Below are 26,569 nucleotides of genomic sequence, written 5' to 3'. Positions count from 1 at the left end.
TTAGTTTGGATAGTAGGTAATATATTTTCCCTTAATATACACCTCCCCTCTTATTCTAATGTATTCAATTCACTACACTTAATGTGTCAACCTCCATCTTTTATTTGTATTTCTATCTCTTATTGTTTCCATTTTGCATAGTGTTCATCACAATTCTCACATGGTACCCCAACCTTGGGTAGTGCAATAAAGATGCAAACAATGTGCAAGAAAATTCAAATGTATATTTAAATGAATTTAGTAAAATTGATGTGAAATCGTGTAAAGTCAACACAAATTAATAACAATTTGGTAAATTTTGATTTGTATTTACAATTTTTTTTTACATTCAAGATAATATTTATAAATGTTTACCAAATTTATGTTTAAATATACAAATATATTTTTACAAATGTACATATTTATACGTAATTTGTAGTTATTTGTAAAATTTTGTAGAGATTAAGGTTTAGTTATATAGGAGGTTGAATATTTGCAAAAAAAAAAATTGATTCAACATACAATTCATCTTTGTATAATGAAATTCATATTTTTCATGAGTAGATTTTTATATTAATATATGTTTTAAAATAATATAGTTTTTTTAAATAATTACTTTCATTCTCACATTAATTTTTTTATTTAATTCTACTTTATTCCAATATTTAAATTTTTCTTCGAGAATCAAAGTAACAAAATCCTAGTAATTTAAATATTTGTGGCATTAATTTTCATATGATAGCATCTCATGGATTTGTATGGAATCAACTTACTCTTTGTTGGCATTGATTTGTACATTCCATATCAACCTGCTTTCAGGTTGAATTTGAGTTTTTATTCATATTTTCTCATATTTCATATGATCGTGTAAATTTTCCATAGTTCAAGAAAAAAAAATTGGCATGAGCCGAATCTTTTTTTTTTGGAACATAAATAAAAGTCATTTCATTTAGACTAAAATTGACTTTAGTGATGTGAATTATCATTTTGACACAAAAGAATATATTTTCTTAATACATTGGTATTGCTTCTAGCATAAGGATAGATCAAATCACATTGTGGCATCACATTTTTTATCTAGTGTTGGTCCCAACCAATCCTAAGAGGGGAGGGGAGGTGGGGGGTGAATTAGTACACACAAATTTACAAAATCTATCAATTAATGCATCTAGCATTATCACACACTTTGTTACTACCACTTTAACTATTAAGGAAATGATAATTACTACACAATAAAACCATAAAATATCACACACATATGCATACATTGATGGCACATATATTTTTATGTGGAACCCCCCAGTGTGAGGGTGAAAACCACAATGGGAGAAATATACCCACTAGTCTTTGTTTGCAATTAAAAAGGTGTCATCTTAATGGATTACATCTGTTCCTTCTGATAATGCATCATGTTAAGAATGCTAGTAACCTATTAAGATAACAACAATTTGTTACTTAGACTACCTTGTTAAAGGATTTTAATCTCCTTTTGAGAGATACCTTTTTCAAGCATTTCAAAGACTTAGTACAAGTCTTCCCTATTAAAGGCTTACAATAGTTGTGATGGTTTAGAAAGAAACTAAAGTTTTGATCTAAGTATTTGGCACACCTTTCCTAGTAGATCCTCTATGAAATCTCGTTGAAGATGCTTTGATCTTCCACTATAGCTCTGGCTTGGTGAACTTACTCTATTCACTACATCTTTCTCCTTCTTGTGTTATTCACACCTATTTTTGTCACACTTACTACACAATTATTCTTGTTATCCTATACAAACATTTGGTTCACATAGTTACAACAATAACAATGTCTCTTACTTTTGTCTCTCGATAACAATCTTCTCTTTTCTTGCTAGCCAACTCTCTTTCAAATGAAAATCCAAGTGACCTTTAAATCATGTCCACTATTCAAGGATAGAAACCCTAAAGTTTATCTCACTCAAATTTTAAATTTGAGATTTAAATTGTATAGGTAGTATAGTCATAAGGCACTTGTGACTGTCTATCCATAGATGCCTATGATGATAGGCTGCCCTATCTATCTTCAAGTCTATAACTAGATTTGAGGCTTTGCATACTTCAATCATAGTCGGCAGCTTCTCTCTGTGTGCATCTCTTGTCACATTTAGACCTTCTCTTGTGTCATCACATCAACAGTTATTTGGCTATGGCCATCACACTTCCACATCTTCCTTTGTTCTTCTATTGTGATTGGTATATTAGTCTACCGATGGTTGCACTTGCAATGCTTCATTACTTCTTGTTAACCAATTGCTAATTAATTACAAAACTTCATACTTACTCAATGCTTGAGTTCACTTCTGACCAATTTTCCCAATTGATGTAGCTTAGTCTAACACCTACTATATTATTTTTTCTTAAAATTTGGTTCTTCTCTCCTTTGGATGTATCCCTGAATTTGTGTGACTATTTTTGTGCTTTTTTAGGTAAAATAGAAAGGTGATTTTAACTTTTCCATGGGAGTAAGGTATACATGCTTCATTTTTAACAAAATTAGGTGTCCTTATAAGGAGTGTGGGGTACTCCCATTTTACTATAAGCCATATGTAGACCCATATATACATTTCCCAATATTGTGGACTAGAAAATTTTTTATTTTTTATTTTTTCTTTCCTAATACAATCTACCCACAATACATGTAGTTGATGTGGCATTAGTTTTTGTGCACTATGCCTTTTTTTTCACTTCAAACTAGGGAAGATTTTGGATAGAGTTCAACTTACATGTTTTTCACATTATTTTGTCCAGAGGACTTCATTTGGGGCAATTTGTATGAACATTATGTGGGGAAACAAAAAGTTTAAATTTTAAATTGATCTTGTAATGTACACATTAGAACTTTCAAAATTAATCTTGAAAGGAATTTGGCCCATAATTTTAATAGAAAAAATAGGAGCACCATCACTTGCAAAAGAGGCAAAAAAAATTGACCTTGGTAAAACCCTACAGTGACATCATTTTGGTCACTTTAGCCCTTGGTCAGATGGTTTTTCATCCACGGTCCTTTCCACCTCAGCAGGGTTTAACTTTACCTATTTTTCCTCTTTCTTTATTTAAATTTTCAATTTGTAAAAACATACTATAACAAAGGGATTTTTTTTTATAATTTTGCATTAAGCATAGAAGTAAAAAATCAAAATTAATAAAAAAAATTCTTATTCACTCAAATTTGAGTTTCATTATTTGTAAAAGTATTTTTTTATTCATAATCTAATGGAGTTGATTTTGCACCATGTTGATAGAGTTTTATATATCACTCCATTTTAGGATTTCCTATGCTTTGAACCTATAAAGTACCAATTATAAAGGAAGTCTATTATAATTAATGACATGATGTAATTTTTGTTGTCTTTTATGTTTCTATGCTTCCATAATTGCTCTACTTTAATTTGAGATTGTTGGGAACAGTAATTGGAGATCATCCATTTGCCATTTATTAAGATATATTTCAATTTTAGAGGGGTCCATCCTATCAAAATTTTAATTTCATCCATCTCTTATCAAAATTAATTTAAAGAGATATTTCTCATTGACAAGTCATAAAGAAACACTAGCATGTGCATGGCCTATCAACCAACCTACTTGGACTCATTCTTGAATCACTTGACAAATATCAAAATAATAAGTGGTTCAGAAAAATGAAAAAGGTTTATGGAATGCTATGCATTACAATATATCAAGGATATTTTCATCATATAGAGAACATTGAGTTTCCTTTCATTTCTTGTACCATCATCTAGCATTTGTTTGGAGATTTTTAATCTTCATCTATTTATGATGTTTTCTTCATTGATACACTTATCCATGAAGTTTATAGGAATAAATATTAAATAAATGATTAATTGACATATATTACTTCTCAAAATATCATTACATCCATAGTTGAGGAAATTTCATCTCCTTTAGTTGAGGACACCTCATTTTTTTTTTCTACTTTCAAGTTCAATAATTATTTTTTGTGAGTTTCTAGTAGTGTCTTCCTCTTAAAAATACCTTCGCAAAAGACCCTCAAATGCCCATATTTTTTTGTTTAGATATGATAATCCTTGTTGTGGTCCCAATTGTGTTCTTATTTTGAAATTTCCCAGCATCCATGGTCAATAAAAGTGAAGAAGTCATTTTTCAACCCACTAGATAATTGTATCATTACTTAGCTCAAAGGAGAGGTCATCTTGCATCGACAAGAACAACTCATCAAAAGGGTCTTTATGTATATAAAACATAATTTGGATACCAACTAGATTGCTAAGATTTTCCCTGATTTAGATATCAGTTGATTCAATGTTATAATAAATGAGAAGAGCTCTTTTGTGGCAATAAACTATTGAGGCTTATGAGACTTGTCATGTTTGGTAAAGCTTATGCTTTGCAAGTTATGTTATTACCCAATCTATTTAAGGTGTTATATTTTAAGTATGTCTTCAAGTATGTTAGCCTTTACTACATCTATGATTGTTGGGAGTAATCAACCCTTTTTTATCATAATGATAATATATGTAGATAGTAGTTTTCCACAATCCATTAGAATTCTTAGCTGTGTTTTCTGGGTAGATTGTGTTACAATTTTTCCTTCAGCTCTCTCATCCTGATGATGGATCACAGAGTGTGATCCGAAACGTTGATGCAAAAATTGTAACACAATCTACCCAAAAAACACAGCTAAGAATGATAATATATGTCAAATATGAGCTACCACTTTTCCTTGGGTGAAGTCTTGAATAGCACTCAGCGGCCATTTTAGGGCCACCAATAATAATCACACAAAGAAATTCTAGGCTTGAACGAACAAGTCAATTTTGACTATATAACACTTTTAGTCTAGGAATCAAGTCTTAGTGTGTTTTTCCATTTTATCATTTCACATAATGTCTTTCTTTCATCCTTTATGTGAATGTTTCTTGTGGCGATGGTGATTCTATCAAGCCTAAACATTATTTTTCTTCATTTTATAAACTTCCATTTATTTCAAATTTTTCTATGGATTTTTGAATCATATATTAAGTGAAAATTAACCCACCATATTTCATTGATATAAGTAGCCTTTGGTTAGAGAAAGATATGAATCCCATGGTTGTATTTGAAGCTTATCTATATGTTGGCTCCATCACTTATTAATAGGTAAATCTTTCCTTATGACTAATTGACAAACCTAATTTCTCATTTTAGTATCATAATCAATCCTATTCTAGTTTTGAATAGGTATATAGTCATGGTGCTCTCATTTTTAGGATACCTTTCTAATTAGATTGAGCTTGCTGAAGATGAACTTATCTGACGATGTTCTTTTGTAACCAAAGATCTACTTATTAATACACTTGCACATCTCTAGCTCACAAAAAGAACTAGGATTAAAAGGAATGGGAGAATCCTCACTAATCACAATCACTCTATTTACAAAAGGCTAATGGTGAATTTCAGTGAGTACACCAAGATGGTGTACAAAAAGGGGGGGTATAAGTGGACACCTTTTTTCTAAAATCATGTAAACCTAAATTTGGACGAGATGTTTGAGGGTCATCCACTTAAAATGACAAGATGTGTAAAACATATAAATTGTAGTACTCTGAGTCTACTTTTTAAAATACTAGAGTTTTTATAAAATGGATAAGATTAGGTGGGTCAAACCCTATGCAAAAAACAAATAGTTCTTGATTATTTTAGAAATTATAACATAGTTATTTTCGTGTGTAGCACAAAAGACATAGTTATATTCACTATTTTGCACATCACTTTGGTAGGATGATAATTAAGAGTCATATCTATAAGTTATATATTTTTTGTAATTTTCTTATGAGTATTTTAAAAATTAAGAATTATTAAACTAACTACACCCTAAAATTTTGGTACATGTTCCTGTGTTGAGCATAACTTGCACCAAAACAATAGAAAATGGAAACCTTTTTTTTTTTAAATGTGTATAGAATCAAGTGTAGAACAATAATATATAGTTTATTTTGAATTTATTTAAGTAGGTCATAAGTTATTAAAAAAATGGTAGACATATGTCTATGAGGAATGTTAGGGCATTGGTAAAAGTAATTGGAGTTTACCATGTTAATTTCTAAAGGAAAAAAATGGAGGGAAAATAATTTCCCAGGCCTTTGCGTCATTTCCCTAAGCTATCATGAAGCCACAACCCGATCAGGTTTTTAGAATTCAAATAGCCCAATAAGGTTATGAAAATGAAAAAGCTTATTCAAAACCCAATTGAGTTTTGAAGAAGTAAAATTTACTTGTTCAAAACTCGATCAAGTTTCCAAGAACTAAAAGTAGGCTTTACTTTGAAGGCCATAACTTTCACATACGATGTCTAATTGACTTCATTCAAAATGTGTTAGAAATATATTGAATAGATATATAATATGATGTAGATAAATCAATCCTATGACATCAAAAATTTATTTAACATTAATTTGAATTAAACATAGTTTAAAACAGGTAGTCATTGTTTTCTAAATATGCAATCAATAGGTAAAAATGAATGCTAACATATATCTCCCTTACTAAATCCTAACCTCTTGAATTCTTTCACTAGCTCCTAACCTCTCTCTCTGTCTCTCTCTCTCTCTCTCTCTCTCTCTCTCTCTCTCTCTCTCTCTCTCTCTCTCTCTCTCTCTCTCTCTCTCTCTCTCTCTCTCTCTCTCTCTCTCTCTCTCTCTCCCTCTCTTCCTTTGTCTAGTAGTAATAAATAACCTAATCAGGTTATTATTCAATATGGATAATTTAGTCAGGACTCAAAAAACCAATTAGGTTATTGAAAACTATAAATAAAATATTTCAATGGTTATTATGTTGTATCAGTGTGGTCCATGAGATTCTATTGCTGTCTCATATGTATTTTTGTACTAGGTATGCAAGTATCAAGGTTTTTGGTGCTTGGGGGTGCTAAATTTGATCTATTTTCATGTACCAACATCATATTGTATGTTTAATTTTGTATCTTATGATTGAGCATAAAATAATCATGCAAATTTGTTTAATTTTGTATTTAATCATGTATTTTTTTCATGTTATTGTTTGTAGGGTAATTTTCTTGGAAATGATGAATTTTTTCTATTAAATCTTGTGTCCACATATTAGCTTATGTTTGTATCTTGTGATTGAGCATAAAATAATGACGCAAATTTTTTTAGTTTTGTATTTTATTGTGTATTGTATTCATGTTATTGTTTGTAGGGTAATCTGCATCTACAAGCATGGGAAAGAACAAGTGAGGAACACTTGAAAAATAAGAGGCAACAAAGATACAAACAAGGGAGTGTGTGAGGAGATTTCATGAAAGGCACATCATCAAATTCCTCCAATGTAAGTAATGAAAATCTACCTATTGATGTTGATGTCACAAATCCACCTAATTTGACAAATGAAAATGTTCAACATACCCCAATTGAAATGATTGTGACCAGTACACTTACATTACTTAATGCCCCTAATGCAACATCTCAAGTTGAAATGGTGAATGCACATAATGTAAGTAATGATAATATAGAGCATGCAAGTACATCAATATCTCCTAGAATAATTTGTAGAAAACAAAAGTTTCTAATTGGCATTGATGAAAATATTTTGAAGCCAATGCATGATAAAATGTTAGATATAAATTGTAGGAGAATAATTCAATAGATTTGGAATAACTATTTTGAAATTTTAAATCAAAGTGGAAGATGCCAACTTGTTGTTGAAATGGTTAGAAATCTAAATTTTAGAGAGACAATGAGAACTTTAGGGTTAAGACCATCTGAAAATAGTAATGAAAGAAGCATTATTAGAAATTTCTTTGATGCTTACCAATCCATTGGTTCAAAAGCATGTACTTAATATGCTGATACAAGTCAGTGGGTCCTCACATCAACCATGATGGGAAAGGAAATGGAAAAGCCTTGTATGATAAGAAAAACAAGCAAATCATTAAAGATAAGTAGAAAAGAGTTAGTCAAAGCCTTAGAGAGGTGAGAGAATTTTGAGAATTCTAATGAGACTTCCTTTTGGTAATTCCAAGGTAGACTCCCAAATAAAGAAAAATTTGTTGTTGATGCACTATGAACATTAATAGAAAACTTTTGGCATGACAACAAAAGGGCTCCACCAAACCAAAAAGATGTTGTGAAAAGATGAAGTGGAAAAATAAACTATGAGCCACATGCAAAAAAAAAATTTGGAAATGAATCAAGCACAATTTTATGAAATGTTTCTTCAAATATTTCCTTGAATTAAAATCAGCCAAAGGTTTTTTAAGATGAAAAAAACACTCTATATTAAGATAAATCATACAAGCACTACATGTTGTTGTAGGGTTCATGTTGAGTTTTCTATGCATTATGATGTTTATCATTATATATGTTTTACTTTTCATGCTAATGACATATTGTAAGAATGTGGTCTACAATTACCTCCTATGTCACTAAGAGAATTTATTGTAAATTTATAATGTAAATGAGATGATGGGTGCATTTATTATAAGACCGTGTGTTTCAAAAGTTTTTGCCCTCAATGTGGTGGTTTGCAAAAGTTGCATAGATGCCTACATCTAGATAGCACACATGAAATTAGTAAGACACTAGTTTCTCTTGGAAAGTACAAATCAATTATATATGGTGTTAAAGATGGAAAAGAATTAAAGAGGTGTGAATTAGTGAAAAGTGATGTCTGTGTAGCTAATTTTATAAAATTGTTTCAATAGAAAATAGTTTATGAGTACATAGGTCATATACATAGAGCTAGATGGTTAGATGGGCCATTCAAGTTGTGTAAGGACACTTTTCCCTTGGGTACAATTGTGTCAATTGTTGACTTCTCTAAAAACTATACACTAAAACCTCAAAATGAAGTGCAAACAATGTATTATAACTCTATAAAGTATCAATTTTCGTACACATAGCATTTATTCATGAACATGATAGTACAAATGTGTACAAAAAGCTATTAAGAGAGTGTCACTTCTATATTAGTGAAGATTAAACTCATTCATCAAAGTTTGTGCAAGGATTTTTTAGAGTTTTCTATGACAATTTCAAGGAAAGAGATGTAAGATACAATCAACACATTATATGGTCAAACAATTGCACCACACAATTCAAGAATGCAATGATGTGTTGGTCTCAGATTGGTTTTGACAATTGAGTGTCAACACACTTAAGAAATTTTCTTAATTGATGTCGATTTATAGTATGTGTCGAGCCAAAAATTTAATAAGTGTTGAGTCATTTAGATATCGAGCAAATAGACAGTGTTGAGAAAAGTTCAACTGTCAAGTGACTAATAGATTTTGAGTTAGTATATGTGTCGAGACAGTATAGGTGTCGAGAAAGATAGAATTCCTATGTGTTTCGAGCATCAGCAATCAATAAGTGTCAAGCAACATAGAATCAGCATAAGAGTTTGTGCCCTCAAAAACTCAGATGTAAACCATTTTTGAGCTGAGTTAAGATGAATCTTGAAGGATCGAAAAGATAAGATCAAATATTTTTTGATTCCCTATGAAATAAACATGCAACCAATTAGAAAAATGGAAGATTTGAGTAGGAAAGATGGATGAATCTCAATTGTAGATTCATACCTAACCCTAAGTCATCAAACCTTTTTAAGGAGGACAAACCCCATAATTTTGTGTCTGTGTGTGTGTACAAGAATGTAGAAGAGAGTGCATACTAGTAAAGTTTGAAGAAAGTGAAAGGGGTATAAAGACTCAGAAGAAGAATAGCATTGTAGAATCAAGTTATCAAAATAGAGTATTAGCACTTCGAACAAAGGCATATTAGATCAAGAAGGATCAAATTAGATTACATAGAACAAGGATCTAAAATTAGCAATTAAGGATTGTAAGTTACTAGGTCAACACATTCTACTATACTTTTTAGCCATTGTATTAGGAGAATGAAAATCCTATGAAGATAGGGTGGTTTAACAACCATATTGTAAATCCTTTAATAGGGTGACATTCCAAGTGAATGTTTTTAAATCCATTAGATAGGTCACTTTAAACAGGGTGTTAGAGCCTTTAACAGGGAAAGCCTCTCATAGGGAAGACCATTGATGATGGTCAAACATTGTAACCTTGAGAAATTACATATTGCTACAGTGATAAGTTTTGGGTGTCATCCCCACCCCAATTTTACCTTCTCATTTTGGAGGGTTTCTAGGTGGTCAAATATTATGCTTTCTATTTTCATGCATGTCTTTACTTTCATGTTAATTGGATGTTCGATGCATGTATTGATTTCAGTTAAAAATTTTAATAGCTTAAAAGTTTGGTACTTTTGATTCAACCCCCCCCCCCCCTCAGAAGTATTCTTCCCACTTATAAATTCTAACAATTGGTATGAGAGCCTAGTTCTTACAAGGAGATTCCTTATAGCTTGAAGAAAAGATCCAATAATGAATGTCTACAAGCTTGGGAAATTGTAGAGAATCAAGAGATCGAGATACATCTCATTCTACATTCTTTGGAAGAAGCCAAGAAAGAATTGAGGAAATCCCTAAAGAGAAGAAGAGAAATCACCATAGCTGAGAATCATACATAGTACAAGGAGATTGACACCTCAAAAGTGTTTACTAATGGAGATTCTAAGGATTTTGATGCAGCAATTGCAAACCTGATGGAGAAAAATAGAGCTCAAGCAAAAGAGATCAAAACTCTCAAGATTGAGCAAGAATCACGAAGCCATGATGCTTTGTGAAGTGACTGAACAGAAGAAGAGAGCTATTGAAGATAAAGCTATGATAGAATAAGACAAGAGAAACCTTACCAATAGACTAGAGGAAAAGTCAATTGAGCTTGCAAGAATTTCTAATATGTAGCTAGACACCTTAAGCCAAATGATGAATGCTCATCATGAACTAAATGTCGAGGACATTGGAATCTCCACACTGGATATGCAAAATGAACAACTACAAAATGACTTGAGAAGAGAGAAGGAAATTGAAAAGAGCTTCAACAAAACATAATGAAGCTATCAAGTACTTTTAATAGCTACTGAAATCACCAAGATCCAGCAATAACACTACAAGACTAGGATACACCAACACTAACAAAGGAGAGTCATCAAAGACTATAGAAGAAAGAAGTGACAAAGGTAAGAACACAAAACCCACTTGTCATTTTTCTGGTAAAAAGGGACATACCTCTAGTGTGTGCATGAGAAAGAATGCCAATCAGCATGACAAACCTAAAAACATGGGTCAATGTCACAACTGCAATAAGCAAGGACATCATGCAATGACTGCAAAACTAGAACCATCATGACACCAAGATTTGAACGTCACTCCTACAATAGCAAGAAATATAGACATAGAGCCTTTGAATGTAGATCTAAGCCTATGTGGACACCAAACCAACTAGAAAAATCAAATAGTCATGGACATTACTACAATTGGGACTACAACACTAGGTAGAGTTGTCACTACTATCAAGAATATGGAAACATCCTAGAGAACTCCATAAAAATACACTTTAGTGGGAGCTATAGTAGATGGTTGAGCCAAACTACATGCTTTAGTTGTTTGAGGATTGGACACATTAGCAAGTTTTACCCTACAAGATCAAAGGCACCCAACTCAGAGTTCAACAAAGGAAAAGGAAAAGTTGATGTTGAGCATGTTAGAGGAGAAATAAATAAAACATGGAAGAAGAAATATGGATGCAGCACATCAAATGGAGAGATCACTTCACCTAAAAAGTCAAGTGGTCACACTTCATCCAACTAAGAAAAAGAAGGTATGTGGGACTAATATTTAAATTTTTTATCATCCATCAGTTCCAAGACTAAATTTGTACTAAAAAGGATAGATCAGCATGAATAAAGATGCTAAGTTAAAACTTCAAAATTTTCACATTGTTTCCAAGTAAGGAAAGTTGCCTTTAGATGTTGAGTTATCTACTAAAGACAATAGAAGTTGAGTTAGTAGTGGAAGTGGAGTGGTTAGTTGTTGCCAAGTAAAATTGTGCTAGTTGAAGTTGAGTATTGGAAAATCAATGGAAGCCGAGTGAAACAAAATTGTATAAACAGTTGAGTGGACAGTTGTATATGTACTAAACATTAAATGTTATGAAATGAAGGGTATAAGGTCATATTTTCAATCATTTTTCATCATCATGAATGTTGGTCTGATTTTTCACAATGCAAAAATTATGGAAAAAATTAGTGAAAAATCATTTGAATCTTAAAATCTTGCAAATTAGGGTTTTGTTCCTTGTATTTTTCAAACCTTTAGATTGCCCTAGTTCATCGCCCGGTCTTTGTGTCTTTGACATTCTATTAAATTCTCAAGGTTTGTCTTCAGAGAATTTCTTAGGAACGCTAGTGCCTTGTCTTATTTTTCCATAGCCTTTGAAAACCTTATAAAGTAATATTTCAAATAGATTTTGGCAGGGCAGTTTTATGCTAAGGTTTATCCGAACAAAGATACCTATATTCATCTTTTTAATAAACCTTATAAAGCTTGTTTTAATTGCAATATCTTTTGAGCACCATAGATCCTTTTTAGATCAAGGGTTGGGGCTTGCATGCATTATGGAACTGCAAGGTCTTTAAATAATGCAGACAAGCACCTTTATGACACATAACCCCTGCTGACATTCAAACCTTAATGCACTGCAAAAGTTCTTAGTTCTTAGAAGCAATCAGACCTTTTGTAGAGTAGTTAGTGTTCCCCGTGCACATTTTGAATTTCTTGTGATGTCATTGGTTAGTATTTTAATGATATTAATACTTTGCAGTTCAGATTTTCTGATCGTCGATCTTGCAAGAATCAAGGGCTATCGCATTCCCACAATAACAAAGTGCACGAATGTTATAAATTGCAGGGAAGTGCCAATGTGACGCATGGCATAGTGTGACATCAATGGCCCACCTTTCTCAAAAGGTAATAACAACTTGTCTTATGTGGTACTTGTCAGATGAGTTGGAGTATAGAGAAAGTGTCTCATTAGTCTGACTAGCTGACTAGATATTACAGTCATGCAAGATTTTTAATTGCCATAGATCTAAACAAGATCAACAGAATGCGCTTGCCTGCAATATGGAACTGCTCAAATTTTAAATAATGCGGGCAAGCACCTTTGTGACGTGTGGCAAAGTGGGACTGAGCTTTGAAAGGAATGCTAAGTCATACCTTCCTGGAAAGGTTAGATGAAGTAAAGTACGCTCATTGGTGGAATATGATAGGTATGCTGAGTTGGAAATGATGATGTCATAGGTGTGGAAACTCTAAATGCCACAGTCAAATTTGTCAGAGCACGTTGGTAAAAGGATGATATTTTATTGGTTAAAATGGCTAACTGGGCCTTAGTCAACTATAAATTTGTGTAATCATTGATCTTGTCTTAATCAACGATTGGTGCTTACCTGCAATTTTAAGATGCAAGAAATTTAAGGAATGTGGGTAAGCGGTAATGTGACACGTGGCACTAGGTCAAGGTAGATGATGACATGGTAGTGCAATGGATACGTCAATTAAATCATGACAAGTGGCACTCGATGGTAGTGGTCGACCAATTAGGAAGTGACATGTGGCACTCAGTCAAACCTAGTTTAACACAAATTTAGAGGGTGGGAAAATTTGAAAGAAATAAAAAATAATTATTGTTAATTATTTTTTGATAAGCAATTGTAGCATCAGCGAGTTTTAAATTCAAAAAGGTCATTTTGCTAAAGTTCAGACATTAGAACATTTTAAATTTTTGAAATTTAAAATATCAGGGATGCATATTTGAGTTTTCTAGCAGAGGGGGACATTTTCAAAATGGATTTCTAGAGGTTCCTGATAAGTGAAATATACAATATTATATATCACCAAAATCGGGAGAATCTAAATTTTCTAACTATGCAGTTAGTTTTTGCACAAGAAGTAGTCTGTTTGAGTTATAAGAGGTTTTCTATCAAATTCATAACTTGCAACCAAATTCAGGTATCAAAGTTCAATTTTGATTTTAGTAGGGTAATGACCTAAATATCAGTAAAAGACAATAAAAAAGTAGTTTGGGTCAAATTTTGATCACATTCACTCAGTAAAAACTCAAATTTCACTAGAATTTCATAAAGTTTTCAAATATTTTGGCTGTAGAATTATTTTCATCATTGAGTAGAGATATTTTCAAATCAGTTACAATGTAATGATGAAAACAAATTAGATCAAAATGGGAGAAGGAAGAGAGAGGTTATTCAATTGCAGAAGATTGAATTCCAAGTGGACACATGTCAATCTCACATCAGATCTGGTAATTCACTTCCTCCTATGTCTTTCTTTCTTTCATCTATTGTAAGGGTTGGAAATTTTGAAAAGTTTCTTTGGAATGAAGGCATTTAGTAGAACTAGCCCTGGAATTGATGAACTCTAAATGGAAGATTTGGGATGTGCTAGTTCTAGACCATGAAGCTTTGGCTTTGGCTGTGATACCCCCTTCCCATCCCATCAGTTTCTCATTCCTACCATTTTCTCTCTTGTACGATAGCATTTGTTCATTGAATAGTCTAGTTTATTAGGTTCTTTGTGAGTTAATTTCATGCATTTTTATGTATTATTTCAAGGAAATCAATACAAGAAATAGCAAGTGTTTAGTTTTAGTTTAAATCTTGTCTCCTTTCTCAATTCAGCTGTGATTTTTTATGGTCTTTGAACAAAGAGCCTAGGTCATAGTTGTAGTTCTTTAAGGCTGTATGTTGCTTCATTGTTGCTTGTAATTCAAGGAATTATGTAAATGCTTCAAAATTTCAACAAGGTTGCAGGTTTATTAAGGAGGATATCAGGTAAGAATGAGATTTAAGTTGAACATTGATGTCTATTTACAAGGTGAATGGATAGATCATATATCTAAATATATGAATAAGTATTAGATATCCAAAATGCATGAGGGAGATTCATGAATTGCCCAATGGATCAGGCATTGATTAGCTACAAGATCATTAGTTTTTTGTCTATACTTGGTTTTCATCCACTTTCCCCACCCAAATAAAATCAAATCATCTTTACATTTTATGTTGAAGAGCTAGAACATTTTAACCCTCACTCAGCTTGTGAATATCATAGAGTTGCAATTTGCTACTGTAGATCTATGTTATTACATGAGTTAATAGGAGAAATAAGGGTTTTATCTACTTTATATTAGATTCAGTGTATGCTTTGATAATTGGTATCATATAAAGAATCTATAGGTCCACCCACCTAGGTTTTGTAGAGCCTAAAGAAGGAGTTATGACTTATAGTTGGCCCAAGACTACAGTCAGATGTATCTGTCATAGGAATTTGCTAGCCTTAGATGCATTGGTCTGGTTTCTTGGTCATTTTCAAAACTATTCAATCAGGAGCTAACAAAATGGTGACTTTGCTGGCGAGATAAGATGGAAAATAAACCTTGTTAAAAGGACAAGAATCTCTGGTGTGAATTGAATATCTCAGTCCTATTTTTTAGTATGGTTTTGCCCATCTGAATCAGCCAACAAAATGGTGACTCTGCTGGGGAAAGGTTGTAAATGCCTGAATTATGGAGCTAGAAACCTCTGATCTATTTTGCATATTCAGTTTTGTATGCAAGGTTTTGTGATCCCCAGTGAAGCTTTATTCATGGACAATAGTATGTTGTGAAATTGGATGTAAATTGTGTTCTATGATTGTTATAGGTTTATCTTCAATCATTTCAATTTTTTCAAGTGTTGTTGAGAAAGTTCAAGGTCAAGAATTGATTTATAAAGTGTATTTTATTTTCAAGATGATAATGATCTGCAAGTTTCTCCTACATTGAAGGTCTGGTTCAGATTTGTCAAGTGACAAATTAAGTTTTATTTCTCACATGAGTGAGTGGCACCTCTGAAATCTTTGTACCAGTTTGTTCCTAGTTGATTTCATTACAAAATTTTGAAGTACTTTCAGTTGTATGGGCAGATTTGAAGTTTTTGATAGTCTCTTGGAAAGGAATTTTAAAATTCTTGATAAGTTTTAAAGTGTTGTTTGCAATCTGCTATTATAAGAAATTGAAGTGTAAAAAGTGAATCACAATAGTGATCTCTTTATCCTCTTGAAAGGAGGTGGCGACTCTACAAAGTTTGATCAATGGTGTAAAGGATTTTTAGTCTTACACATGTGCCATATCAACAGATCAAAGTTTAGCATCAGCACTTGAGGTATTTTGGTTTTCATGTTTTCTTTTCATGGAAGTCAAATGTTAAAAAATGGTAGCCTCTATTTAGTGATTTTTAGCACTAGAAGGAAGATGTAGAAATTTTGTTTTATAATGGAGTTAGATCTCAGATCTGAGATTAGTTTGCCAAATTTTGAGAGTTTAGAAACTGTGAATAATAACATTGTTATGTTAAATAAGTTGATCTACAAAAGGATTGTCAATCTTATAAGAATTGAGGTAGGAAGTACTCAAGGTTTAAGTGTCAAACAATGTTATTTAAGGCTTAAATTAGTAATCAGCAAGATGCCTTTTCATTGTAGACTTGAGGAATCTTCCCTGCCTAGTATTTTCCTTGATGTTCTAGTGCTTGATTCAATCAATTGGCCAACACCTTTAAGGTTACAAAGAATTTTGCAAATTGAAAGATTCATTAAGGAGATGGAAAGCGGTGATTATAGGTTTCATGTTATATCTTCTAATGATAATGAGTGTGCTGAAAGTCAAGGTAGTAATGAGTATAATGAATCTGTATATAAAGATAATCTATCTTTCAAATGTAAAGAGAAGGATTCAAATGCAATTGAATCGAGTAATTGCAATCAGCATAATGAAGATGGATATGAAAGTGAAAATAAATTTTGTTACAGTGAATATGAAGTTGAAGAAATTTGTAATAGTAGTAAGGGTAGTGATTGCCATGATAAGAATGAATGTTGTAACAATTTTGATTTTCTAGAGTGTTATACTAATGATCTTGCTATTGTAAGTTCTTCATGTTATTCGGATGATAATCACAGTTGGGAGAAGATTTGTGAGGCATTCTTCTTGAGCCCTGATTAAATCTCTATTTTGTTGGCTCATGATTTTTAAAAGCATGTAAGTGTTTCTAAGGATCTTCATATTTTCCCTCATAATGTTTCTTCATTCAATAAAGTTACTTGGACCCAAAGTTTGATGTAGAAAGAGATGTAGAATATGAACAATCCTTATCAAATTTTGGAGGTGTAGATGATAGTACCTCAAATGTCTTTGCACATGACAATTTTTTGGATGTGATGAATGTTAGTGAAAGGAAGTTTGATACTGTTTCAAATTCTTTTCATGCTGATCTTGCTGAAATTTGTTTTGATGTTTCATATGATGAAGACAAAAACAATGAATATTGTCAATCCAAATATGGATTTTCTTTATGTGCTGATAGTTCTTGTAGAGATAAGTTCAAGGCTTATTCTGACATTTAGTTAAATGAAGAAATTGATTGTAATTAGCATAGTTTAGATCAGCACTTTCAAAATGAGTTTTCATGCTTGTTAACTAATTAGTTGTTTGATGAATTTGAAGAGGTTTCAATGGAAGATAAATCTGATTTAATGAGTAACATGACTACAAGTAGGCAACAATCAGATTTCACATACTCTTTATAATCAGAGACACAAGGTGAGTTGTAAGTTTTTGGTAGATGCAACTTGGTAAATGGTGTAGAATATGAAATTTTGGTGTTTCCGATCAGCATGCATGAATCATTATTAGATTTTGATTCTCAGTTCTGTTTGTGTAGTCATGAACATGTTGATTCATTTTCTCATAGTGAGCATGGTGTAGAAGTTAATGTTGATTTGTATATGCACTATGAGAATGAAGAAAGATATTTCTTTTTTCCAAGTGATGTGATTCAAGATGCTAATCTAATTGGTAAAATTGAGAAAGATATTTTCAGCTTACCTCAGAGAGATGTAAATGAGAATCAGGTTTTTGACAGAGGTAAGAAGTTTTGAAAACTTTTCGGTGGCCTGGGGCTATCATGTGTACATAGTTAGAGTAGTTTACCTATTTTCAATAAAGTTGTTCAAGAGAGAAAGTTTTGCTGTCAAGTGTGTGGTCTGCTTCTCCCAGAGATCTGAATCCTGGCCATGTCTGCAAGGGACATGCATCCCTAGACAGAGCCACTATTGATCTAATTTTTCACAATGCAGAAATTATGGAAAAATTTAGAGAAAAATCATTGGAATCTTAAAATCTTGCAAATTATGGTTTTGTTCCTTGTACTTTTCAAGCCCCTAGATTGCCCTAGTTCAAAGCCTAGTCTCTGTGTCTTTGACATTCTATTAAATTCTCAAGGTTTGTCTTTAGAGAATTTCTCAGGAACCCTAGTGCCTTGTATTGTTTTGCCCTAACCTTTGAAAACCTTATAAAGTAATATTTCAAATACATTTGGCGGGGCACTTTTATGCTAAGGTTTATTTACGTAAAGATACCTATATTTATCTTTTTAATAAACCTTATAAAGCTTGTTTTAATTGCAATATCTTTTTTTTTTAAAGGGTCTTAATTGCAATATCTTTTAAGCATCGTAGATCCTTTTGAGATCAAGGGTTGGGGCTTGCCCACATTATGGAACTACAAGATCTTTAACTAATGCAAGCAAGTGCCTTTATGACATGTATCCCCTGCTAATGTTCAAACCTCAGTGTGTCACAAAAGTTCTTAGTTGTCAGAGGTAGTCAAACCTTTTGCAGAGTTGTCAATGTTGCTCGTGCAAGTTTTGAATTTCCTATGATGTCATTGGTTGGTCTTTTAATGATATTAATACTTTGCAGTTTAGATTTTTTGATCATCGATCTTGCAAGAATCAAGGGCTATCACATTCCCGCAATAAAAAAGTGCACAAATGTTATACATTGTGGGGACGCGCCAATGCAATGCATGGCATAGTGTGACATCATGGGTCTGCCTTTCTCAGAAGGTAATAACAACTTATCTTATGTGGTACTTGTCAGATGAGTTGGAGTATAGAGAAAGCATCTCATTAGTCTAACTACCTGACTATATATTACAGTCATGCAAGATTTTTAATTGCCATAGATCTAAACAAGATCAACAGAATGTGCTTGACTGCAATATGGAACTACTCAAATTTTAAATAATGTAGGAAACTGCCTTTGTGACATGTGGCAAAGTGGGGCCAAGCATTGAAAGGAATGCTGAGTCATGCCATGCTAGAAAGGTCAGATGAAGTAAAGTGTACTCATTGGTGGAATATGACAGGTATACCGAGTTGGAAATGATGATGTCATAGGTGCGAAAACTCTAAATGTCATAGTCAAATCTGTCAGAGCACATTGGTAAAAGGATGATATTTTATTGGTTAAAATGGCTAACTGGGCCTTAGTCAATTATAAATTTGTGTAATTGTTGATCTTGTCTTAATCAACAATTGGCGCTTACCTGCTATTTTAAGATGCAAGAAATTTAAGGAATGTGGGTAAGCGGTAATGCAACATGTGGCACCAGGTCAAGTTAGATGATGACATGGCAGTGTAACAGGCAAGCCAATTAAATCATGACAAGTAGCACTCGGTGGCAGTGGTCAACCAGTCAGGAAGTGACATGTGGCACTCTATCAAACCTAGTTTGACCTAAATATAGAAGGTGGGAAAATTTGAAAGAAATAAAAAATAATTATTGTTAATTATCTTTTGATAAGCAATTGCAGTGTCAATGAGTTTTAAATTCAAAAAGGTCATTTTGCTAAAGTTCAGAAATTAGAATATTTTAAATTTTTGAAATTTAAAATATCAAGGATGCAGATTTGAGTTTTCTAGTAGAGGGGGACATTTTCAAACTGGCTTTCTAGAGGTTCCTGATAAGCGAAATATGTGATATTATATATCACTGGAACCAGGAGAATCTAAATTTTTTGACTATGCAATTAGTTTCTACACAGGAAGTAGTCTATTCGATCTATAAGAAGTTTTCTATCAAATTGCTAACTTGCAACCAAATTCAGGTATCAAAGTTCAATTTTGTTTTTACCAGGGTAATGACCTAAATATCAGTAAAAGATAGTGAAAATGCAATTTGGGTCAAATTCTGATCACATTCACTCAGTAAAAACTCAAATTTCACTAGAATTTCATAAAGTTTTCAGATATTTTGGTTGTAGAATGATTTTCATCATTGAGCAAAGATATTTTCAAATCAAGTACAATGTAATGATGAAAACAAATTAGATCAAAATGGGAGAAGGAAGAGAGGGTTTATTCAGTTGCAGAAGATTGAATTCCAAGTGGACACTTGTCAATCTCACATCAAATCTGGGAATTCACTTCCTCCTATATCTTTCTTTCTTTCATCTATTATAAGGGTTGGAAATTTTGGAAAGTTTCTCTGGAATTTTAGACCAATTCCCAAGGTAGCTTATAAGAATGACTCTGTCGGAGCTTCATCCATGATTCCACCCAAAGTTGTAATAGTGCAAGATGTTAGGAGATGTTATAACTACAAGATAGGAGCTATTGGTGATATGGATATTAGGGAAGCATACAATAAATTATGTGAGAATAGAGTTTTGAAGGAAGAGTTTCAAATTGTTGAGAGGAAGGGCTTAACCTATGCCCTAGTGTTCCCTACTGTATTTAAGACTGAATGGGTAAGAATTGTGTTGAGCAGAATCCATGATGGACATCTATGGTTGGAAGATGGACCCATTAAACTATCCAAAAGGATAATGTATAGAGTAACTTTTGTGGTATCCACAACACACGCCACATTCCTCACTAGGAATGGGGACCCCCTACTTTCCTCTAACTCTCGGACTCATAGTTCGAGAATCGAAAGAAGGAGAAAGTCTCCTTTGAATCAGTTAGAGTCAAAAAAAAATTTAAAAATTAATCAATTAATTTTTTAAAATATAAAAAAATGCACGCATGCGCGCATATTGAGGCACGCGTGCTTTGTAAAAACAAGCAAGGAAAGGAGGTTATAGAACCCCCTCCCTCCTTGTCATTATCATTTCTTCACTTATTTTTTTTAAGCTAAGAGAAGAAGGTGAGAAAAATCTTCCCCCCTCTCTCCATTCACATGCTATTGCGCATGAATTTAGGGCTGCACGTGTGCCGTACCATCGCGTTGTCCTTTTGGACGCGCAGCCACTGCGCGTGCCTTTAGGGCTGCGCAAGTGTCGCAGTGCCCTTTTGGATCCGCGACATGTGTGGTGCTATGCACGCCTTTTGGGCTACACGCACGCTGCATCGCCACGCAGCCCTTTTGGATGCACGACGCATGCAGCCGCTGCACGCACACTGTGCCACCGCAGTGCCCTTTAGGATGTGTGGCAGGCACAGCTGCTGTGCATGCCTTTTGGGCTACGTGCGCGCCACGTCGTTGCACCACCCTTCTAGATGTGCGCACGCGGCCACCACCACCACCCTCATTTTTAAAATTTTTTTATTTTATATATGATCAAAAACCCAAAAAATAAAAAAATTTGAAAAAAAAAATCATAAGTAAAATAAAATTGGTTTTTGAATATCATTTTTTTTAATGTGTTATATGTATCCAATAATTAATTGTTCTTTTTCTTTGTGACGTGCAAGTAATACAATCAAATGGTGTGCACATCTGGATCAATAGCAAAGCCATTTGTATACAAGTTCCAAGGCGTAACCCTGAAGTCATGATTGCACAATGAACACTCTGAGATCAAAGACACAGAACTTGGACACACAGACTTGGGAGAATTTTTGAGGGTTTGTAACAACCCAACTAAAAGATCTTCTTTGAGATCCGCCTTAATACGGTCTGGATTGGTAAATGCAGCATCACATCTTGAGACTATTCAGTCAGCTAAATTGATTATGACCTTATCCCAACATTTTGTTCCCGAGGAAAGGGTGGTAAAGAGCGTCACTAGGGAAGTAGTCTTGGATCTACGACCTGATAATATCGAGAGAGTCTTTCACTTACCTAGAGCTGATCAGTTTATCAGGCTCTCATATGAAGCAGCTAAGAGGTGGCATAAGGATCATCACCAGGAGGCCATGGACATCATATATTCCTCATACTTCATTGAGAAGCCATCTCAGGGAAAGATGATCAACAAAGTAGATATGGCTCAAGGATACATGAGGGATGACATTGGATATTCAATCATTCTCCTAAGCAAAGTTATGGGATTGCCTGCAGTAGGTCATCTTGCTCCATTCATGATTAATTTCATTGAAACCATCAGACATGCAAAGATGCCACTAGATTGGGCTACCACACTTAGTGAGAACTTGTGTGATCAGTTGCGGATAGTAAAGGACAAGAAGAAGTTCTATATGACTTCTTATGTGATATATCTACTTGTAACAAGAGCCACTGACTATCTTGGGTTGTATAAAAAGGGTAGTATGCAGGATCCTAACACATGGCCATATATAGTTTATCCTCGGCTAGTTAAGAAAAAGCTCTCGCCACAAAGCAAAGAGTACAGGATTGTGAATGATGCCTTTATCTTTGCCATCATTCGATTCATCGAAGGTGACTATGGAAAGAGATTGTCTGATGAGGCCAAGGCACAGATCACAGCTCTCGGTGCATATTTTATCCAATTCCAGACATTCACATACATTCAGGTTGGTGGTGCATCTATCCATCCAAAGAAGCTCCCAAGGTACCCAAGTGACAAGTTGGTTCTGATGGAAATTTCTCGGCAGATTGAGTCAGCCTATGAGAGGATCAAAAAACAACGAAGGCCTTGTTGGGATTGGCCTTTTGTAATAGGGTCATATCAAGTAAAGAGAAAATAGGATATCTCAATTTTTGAGTGGGAGTGGGAGAACTATCCTCTTGAGGAATACAACTCTCCCTGGCCGTTCTTTGACAGTGTTGGTAAAGTGGAAAATTTGGTAGGAAAAGAGTTCTACCACGAGGACGCCATTGAAGATCATTGGATGAATGCCACAAATGACTATGATGTTTGTATCAGGGACTATTGTAGAATGACTTTGTATTTAGCAGAGAAGGCTCTCCATTTGACCATCTCGAATGAGATAAGGCTACAAGATTCACAGGAGCTACTAGGTCCCTTATTCAATACAGATAAAGTTGGCGAGAGGCCCATTCTGAATGCAAAAATTGATAGAGAGGAAGGAGATGATATTAATCATCGAGCAAGACATGTCATCAGAATGACAAAGAGTTGGATCAAGAAACCCTTTCCACTTGATCCAATTTCGGATATAGTGATATTCCATATACATGCTTACTTAGAAAAGGTAAAGGGGAGAAAGTCACAGTTCCTATCTTTGCGCTCCAGTCTCCTATCAGGCTAGAAATGATCTACCAGCTTGATCATCTAGTGGGATATTACCATCCACCAAAGAAGAAGAAAGAAAAGAGGAAGAGAGCCTCTCCTCAGAGGATCCAGATAGAGCATGTTGAAGAACAGGCCCCTTTGCAGCAACATGAATCTACTCCCCAGGACCCCCAAGACTCTGGGATTTCTCATATCCAGGTTGATTTTCCATTAGCTCCTATTTTGTCAAGCCAGCAAGAGGAGGGAGAGATTCCAAAGACATCCATTCCTCCGATGCATCAAGAGCTCACTTCTCCTATGGTTCCACAGAAGCAAAGGAGGGTCAAGGTTAGAATGAACAAGAGGCAGAGAGTTCATAAAAGATTAGTACCTAATCCATCTATTCCTGAAACCATTCCTGAGGAAGAATCAGATAAGGATGAAACAGAGTCAGATGGGGAGGAAGAGCAAGTGCCTCTACAAGGGAGAACCTGACTTTCCAAAGCTATAGAATTGGAAAGAAAGAAGAATGTCACAAATACCCCACAACCCACCCAAGCTGAAATAGTAGAGCTCTCTTTGTTGAAAGATGAAGTACAAAAATGGGTGAATGAGAAAAGAGAGCTAGGTGATGATATTCTCTCCATTCTAGATTTTGATTTCATGCCAGTAGGTACAGAATTGGTTGGAGATAAGATTAGAGATACTCCTACAGGTGAATTTCAATAGCAAGATTGGACACAGATGCCACCTGAGACACAAGGTCCTCATCCAACGCCACCATCTTCACCTCAATCTATGATGGTAGATAAGGTTTCAGTGACACCTCCACCTCCGAGTTTAGAGGAACATGTTCACAAGCAATCATCATTACAAGAAGAACTAGAACCAAGGGTTACTGATGAGCCATCAAAAGAGGCATAGGTAATAGAATGTATACAATAGCCTTCCCAGGAAATTGAGGATCAAACTATGGGATCTACGAAAACTAAGACTACAGAAGAAGAACCCTCACAACTGGAGACTCTGGGTAAGAGCAGAAAAGGGAAGGAAATAGTTGAACACATCCCTTCATCATCTAGAGCCAAGGTTACAAAAAGACATATCTCGAGATGGTTCCAGAAGGAAATAATGAGAAGTGCTAAGCATCAATTCCTTGCTTTAGAGGATGATATCTGTGACATTGTAGAGATTTTAAGCAAGCCTGACTCTCCATTATAGGATGCAACACCATTTGCATTCATTACCACTACTTGGAATCAAGACTTATTTGCACAAGTGGCTCATCCCCCGAAAGGTATAGATGAAGAAGTTGTCAGCCTTCAGGACTATGAAGTAAAGGATATCACGTTAGGAAAACCTACACAGGATACTTCTCGACAAATGATGACTATGGGAGTCAAAGAGGTTCTTAACCACATGGAACGTGATGAGATTGAAATCAGAGCACTTCGAAGGCAAGTTGAGATCTTGAAAGGATATCTAGCTAAAGTTATTGATCCTCTTGATTTTGAACACCCCGAGGAGACTTTGACTACCATTCTTAAAGAAGAGGAAGGTGTACGGCTCAATCCATTTTTGAGAGCTTGTCAGGATTGGCGAGACAACCTTGAGGATAGGGGTATCACTATAATTACAAGAAGTCTGAAATTATTGCATGCTACACAAGACAATGTTGATAAGATCGTGGAAATTTTGAGGTAGGACTTCAGCATTATGGATGAGGTATGGGTTCTGAGCAAGGATTTGCAAATTCTACATGCCATAAAAGGACAAAGGTACTGCATTTTGATTGATGTATATACTAGCGAAGAGCTAGACATGATAGATGATTGGATAGAAAAGATTGCAGAAGGAAATAAAGTGATGGAAACATTGCATGATGAGATACATAGGCTCAAGGACCAAGCTCGAGAGCGAATTTTGGAAGCAGAAAAGTTATATAGTGATGCATGCTTGGATATTTTTGAAGATGAAGAATGAGAGAAGCTTTTACCAGTTGAAGTAGTTGTAGAAAACTTCAAAAAGACATTAGAGGAAGCATCCAGTGATGAAGACATTAGACAAGCCTTCAAGACAGAAGAAGCATTGTTAGAGTTGGATACCAAACATGGGGATTTTTCAAAAACTCGAATTGAGGTGGACAACTATAGACAGAAGGTTAAAGATAAGTATGAGGCTTTGGATCTTCTCGATGCTGCTAAGATTACTAGGATTATAGAGAAATTCAAGGGCAAATATCCAAACATATCTTTAGGATGAAGATAAACAAAACCCAACTGCCAGAATTTCAATTTTGACACTTAGAAAATTTTTGAGGTTTTTGACTTAGTCGAGGTCTGCAGCTCCACATTTTTACATAGCTCCATAATTTAGAGGTGCGCCGATAGTTGACTGCCAATTTCAAAAATAGCACTTTCCATGCATTGGAAACGCATTTTGATGGCAAGTTAACTCCGACACACATCAAGTGAAGAGCTAGCTTCTATTTTTGGGTGTCTCCATGCACTTCTACTTCAACTGATGGCTTCCTCCTACTTTCTCTCTCATGTTTTCATTGTTTTTGACATGTAAAGGGCTCATGCATCCAATTAATGAATAAAATATGGATGGAGTCCCTCTAAGTACTAGTTAGATTACTAGTTTGTATATATTTAGTTTGTTTTAATTTTTTTTAAAGCATTTTATTGCATCAAGATATCTCTCACTCTCAACACAAATTGAGGAGACGATTTCTTATAAATATCCCATTGAAAAATGTAAAAAGGGTTGCCGTTATTATGCAATAAAATTATGCTTTTGGTGCTAGCATTCAGAGAGTAGTTATTCTTGCCTGGATGTGTCATTGTTTTATGGATTTTATTCATGAGATTGTGATTGAGCCAAAGGTTTATTGCATTTTTTTTGGTTGTGCAATCTTTTAGTTCTGGTGTTTGCTACAGATATATGAATTCCGTTGACATAACGAGCTTGAGAAGAGATTACCCGATTGTGTCTACATAGCTTTTTGTCTCGCATGAGCGCACTTTCTGTGGCCTAGCAATTTGATGAAGAGTGAAACATCATTCGATTTGTTAAAGATTCTCATCGACGATTACATCAGTGCATTCTAGGAAGCACTGCTCCTATTTTCATTGGTTTCCTACCGATTTCTTCAAAGGTTTAACTCACAGCGTGTTGTGTTCTATAGCTTATGTCCATTTAGGAATTTCACTTTCAAGTTATTTGATTTCATGTTATTTGCTTTCAGTTTCATTATTTTCTTTCAGTTTCGTTATTTGGTTTGCTAACCCCCTGTTAGAATAGGACCTCATAGTAGCTGCATTGTTAGAGTTGCATTCATTAAAAAATAGAAAATACAAAAAATATTGTTCTTTTGGTGTGGTATTTTGAGAC

At 34.1% G+C, this 26,569-nt stretch overlaps 1 pseudogene; it reads right to left on the bottom strand.

Annotated features, from left to right (window-relative positions):
* The window catches only part of LOC149562558 (uncharacterized), a 102,075-nt pseudogene that overhangs the window by 25,159 nt on the left and 50,347 nt on the right, over positions 1-26,569 (bottom strand).

The sequence above is a fragment of the Cupressus sempervirens genome, chromosome 4 (genome assembly GCF_028749045.1).
Source record: "Cupressus sempervirens isolate cs-2001-9-10 chromosome 4, ASM2874904v1, whole genome shotgun sequence".
In the NCBI taxonomy this organism is placed as follows: Eukaryota; Viridiplantae; Streptophyta; class Pinopsida; order Cupressales; family Cupressaceae; genus Cupressus; species Cupressus sempervirens.
Note: the sequence above shows the minus strand (reverse complement) of the source record. Positions and strands in the feature narration are given on the sequence as shown.